General features: G+C 37.0%; 1 pseudogene; it reads right to left on the reverse strand.

The window, feature by feature from the left end:
* Positions 1 to 222: 222 nt before the first annotated feature.
* LOC148516653 (5S ribosomal RNA) lies at positions 223 to 341 on the reverse strand (annotated as a pseudogene).
* Between the last annotated feature and the right edge of the window lie 4,497 nt (positions 342 to 4,838).

Here is a 4,838-nt window from a genome sequence, read left to right on the forward strand (position 1 = left end):
AATATGATGAGCTATTTAATCAGAGACTCCATTCCCTGATTGTCAATGCAGAAAGTGAACTATACAAAAAGACAATAGTCTATGGATACCAACTAAATAATAGGTTTATATTCATAAAAATTACATGTTAGATGGAAAGGTGACTGATGCAGGTGCAAAATTGTAAAACAAGACTCGGAGCCATATCATATTCTATATGCCATTTTATTCCCATTCACAATTTTACTACAACACCTGGTCTTCCTAGGAGGTCCCCCATCCAAGTACTGACCAGGCCCAATCATGCTTCGCTTCCAAGATCAGACGAGATTGGGCATTGACATGTTGGTATGGTTGTAGGTATGTGTTCACTTATGCATAGATTTATGGACTTTGCTCCACGAGGACCTGTAATCAATCGCATTTCAGCTTCATCACCCTCCATATCATAAATAAGAACATGTTTTAATAATAATACTGTAGTCCAAACTTTTGCTTCCTTTTCTTTATCTATAAAGTTGTCTTTAATCGCCTTGGTACATGATAACGTATATTATACCGCTATCATTGTGTCTTAAGTCATATAAAAGGAGCTATTTCATAGTTATCATTAAACCCCATGGGAAATAAAGTGTTTAATTCGAAGATCCAGAACATTTCACGTTGAGCAAGTTTCTTGCCCAGATCTCCCCCTCTCTCTCCCATGGTTACATGTTCTATTGCTTTAAAGGACAATTCTTCTGGGTTGGATCCATGGTGTGTATTAAAATGTCTTGAGACCATGTGATTTTCTACTTTATTCTTGATATTCCTCACATGTTCCTGCATCCTTAACTTGAGGGGCCTCTTTGTTTTTCCCACATATTTAGTACCACATGAACACTCTAACAGGTAGATCACTGATGTAGAATTACAGTTCATGAATTCCTTTATTTTATATTCCTTCGAATTATCATGATTCTTAAAGATCTTCCTTTGTGGATTCAAATATTTACAGATATTACATCGACCACATTTGTAACATCCAACACATTTTGGTAATGTTCTAATGGGTTCTGTTGTGTCACTTCTCAGGAGACTTGGTGCTAACGAGTCTTTAAGGCTTTTGGCTTTCCTGAACACAGTGGGTGGCTTTGGTGGAATCACATCCTTTAAAATAGGGTCCAACAGCAAGATGTTCCAATGTTTTGAAAGTGTCGCCCTTATCTTTTTTTCCTGTCCACTATAGGTGGTGATGAAGGGGATTATTTTATTTTCTTCTTTCACCTTCTGTTTATATATTAGTAATTCGGACCTCACCAGATTTGTAGTTTTTTTAATTGCTCTCCCAATTATTTCTTCCGGGTATTCTTTATTTTGAAATCTTTCTTAGTAGATTTGGATCTGTTGATCACACATAGTTGGATTACTACAATTACGTTTGATCCTGTGGAATTGTGAATACGGAATATTGTCCTTCCAACTCTTCAGATGATTACTTTTATAATGTAAGTAACTGTTTGTATCAACTTTTTTAATGTAGTTACTTGTGCAGATCATCTCATTATCCCCTGTCAATACCAAGTCCAGAAATTCTATGGAAGTTCTATTAAAATTGGAAGTAAATTTCAAATTCATATTGTTGTCGGATATATGTGATAAAAACTATTTAAAATTCTCTTCTGAACCTTCCCAAATCATTAAAATATCAACAATATATCTCTTATAAAAAATGATATTATTTTTAAAAGGATTGTTATTATATACATACTCCTCTTCCCAACATCCCATGAATAAATTCGCAAAGTTGGGTGCAAACGTCGTCCCCATTGCTGTTCCACATATTTGTCTGTAAAATTGGTCCAAAAATCTAAAATAATTATGTTCCAAGATAAAAGCCATTAAATCACATAAAAATTCTCTATGTGTTGGGTTCATTGAAGGGTCTTGATTAAGAAAGTATCTACAAGCGTTAATTCCTTTGTGGTGTTCAATACAAGTGTACAATGATTGAACATCTATGGTAACCCAGGAGTAGCTTTCTTTCCATGCTAGGTTTTCCACTGCTTGTAAAACATGTGTCGTGTCTTTTAAGTACGACTCTAAGTTTTGTACATACTTCTTTAGGAAGATATCGACATACTCAGAAATGTGTGAAGTGAGTGATTCAATTCCAGCAATTATTGGTCTTCCTGGAGGCTCTACCATATATGTAAATAAGATACACCATCATGTATCAAAACATTTTATTACAAGCAATCATACAACAAAGAAATACAAAGCATGTACCAACGTTTGGCGGTCAGACTACCACAGGTATAAAGAACATCGGGTTGTTTACCAAAGGCAAGCAGCTACTTCCACTTCTCATCTGCCTAACCTTAACCTCCCCCCTAGTGCCTATTTCTAACCTCCCCGGGGATGCCTAACCCTAACCCCCCATTACCACACCCTAAACCTAACCCTAATGTCCCCTCAGGGGGTGCCTAACCCTAACCTCCCCCCCAAAACCTAACCCTAACCCCACTATGGTCCCTAAAGCTAACCCTCCCATCCCTGTGGCTAATGCCAAGGGTGCCAGGATTTACCTCGTTCGGTCCGGTGTCGGGATTAATATAGGCGCCGGTATTTCGATGCCTATCTTAAATACCTTGTCAGGAAAACCAGAAATGGTTACCTGGAAGGATTCATTCTATTTGGTTTCTTGTGATCTAGAACATTTGTATTCCAATATGCCGCATGAATAAGGTATTCAGGCTACTAAAAAATGTTTTATTAAAGATGGATCCCTGGCTGAAATGTCATGTGAATTTATTCTTTCTTCTATTCAATTTATTTTTGCAGCAGGATAATTTTTACTATTTGATTCTGTATACAATATTATTTACAAACATGTGAGATTGCAAAGGGGAACCGAATAACCCTATTTTTTGCCAATCTTTACACAAGTATACACAAGAAGCAACACATGTGGGGAGGTGCATTTGGGATGAATGTACCTCTTCTACTGCAGATTTATTAATTATTTAATTGCTATTTGGGAGTGGGGTTTTTTGATTCTTTAAGTTTTCTTGAGTAACTTAGTTCCATATTCATCATCACTTTTTGTGCCCTGTTTACAATTTTTACATCCCTTTTCCTCATTTTTAAGTGCCAGCCTAATTCAGCAAGCCTGTAATGAAAGAGATATCACTCATATCTCCTTATTACAGACCTGCTCCGATAATTTCCAAACTCCCCATACTAAAGCATGGGGATGTAAGAACTGTGTAATTCATCAAATTCTGAAATTGCATATTTTTTGGAATTTGATAATGAAGCTTTTCACCACCTTGATATGGCATTTAGTTCCCTGAATGTGTTATCAAGATGCCAGCAGCTTGTGTAGCAGCATGTGCAGTGGCAGGATCTGTTCAGATCCCTCACTGCTGTGTCCTGTAGTGCTGTGCCCCCTGCTTCCACACCTTTTTGTCAGTAACAATGGAAACCTTGTGTAACCGACACTCTTAAGCTTTCGCAGCTGCCTTATGGGCCCTGTATTGATCACTTGAAGGCATGTTGCTGGCTTCCCCCGCCATCCCATGGGATGGCGGGATCAGGTGATGTCACCTATCAGCTGTTATGGCCAGGGAGAGACTATTACTGGGGTCTGGGCTAGTTTAAACTCCGGAACACTGGTCCAACCAATCCCTTCAGCCTGCAGCTCAAGCATCATGCTAATTTTCATTTTCGGCTGATGTGCATACTCAGCATGAAGATTCCTCCAGCGGAAAGTTTCTTGTGATGGCGGGCTGCAAGCAGCTTCCTTGTTCGGGTGCTGCACATGCGCAGAATTAAGAATACACAGGAGGTAAGTGGAAAGCATGCTGCTGCAGAGGGGAAATTTATCACTTTTCAAAAGTTGTCTCTGCAAAAGGAGCCACTTTTCGGAAGTGATAATTTAATAACTTGAGAATGATAAATTCCAATAATTTTTTTGTACAGAAAACCAGTGAATTTAAAACTAAACTTTTACCAAATGGAATTTGTTCATGATGAATAGAGCCCTTAGTCACTATACTATTGGGTTAAAATTCACTTTCACATATATAATTCAGATTATATAGCCTACCTGGATATTGCACTGTAGTTGACAAATTGTACCTTTTATACTCAAATTTGTGTTAAGAATGTGGATTCCAGAAAATATTTAGAGTACTCTAGAAGTCATTTAAGATCCTAGAAGGATGCTCTCTCTAATGGTTAAGGCTTAAGAGGAACTGTTCTACCCATGTATTGTTTGAAGAAGAATTTGGTATGCATAAAGTCTTTGGAGAGCAGGATACACAGTATGGATAGTGGACCAAGTGATAGAAAGCTAGAAAATCCCTTATAACAGACAGGATGGTAAATTAGAGAAGTCTAATATGCAAAACAATTCTTTTCACAGAAACATGTATTTCATTAATCAATACAACTTACTTGTAAGAGGAATCTAAAGCATTTTTAAGAAAAATTATTTCCTTCTCAAAATGGATGATATTTTGAGTCCAATATTAATAAATAAAGTTTACGTAACCATCAGGAAGTCCCAAAATCTTAAAATCAGGCTATTATAAAAATAATTTCAAAGAGAAAATAAACAGATATAGAATCCCATTGCTTGGTTGCCCCCAAAAATGTAGGGTTTCTTTAAATGTGGGATAACTACAGTAATTAGATAGTATGTGAGCATGTACTAAAAGACAATAAAGTTATCTCACATGTTAGCAAAAATCATTGCCTTTTTGAAGGCTTCATAAACTAACTCCATTTATGTAATATACCATATTCAATGTGGTTGTGGTAGGCAGTATGTGGGCTGCACCACCAAATCCATTAGTGTCTGGTTTCTAGAACAT

This window comes from Taudactylus pleione, unplaced genomic scaffold, assembly GCF_031769625.1.
Source record: "Taudactylus pleione unplaced genomic scaffold, aTauple2 ptg000244l, whole genome shotgun sequence".
In the NCBI taxonomy this organism is placed as follows: domain Eukaryota; kingdom Metazoa; phylum Chordata; class Amphibia; order Anura; family Myobatrachidae; genus Taudactylus; species Taudactylus pleione.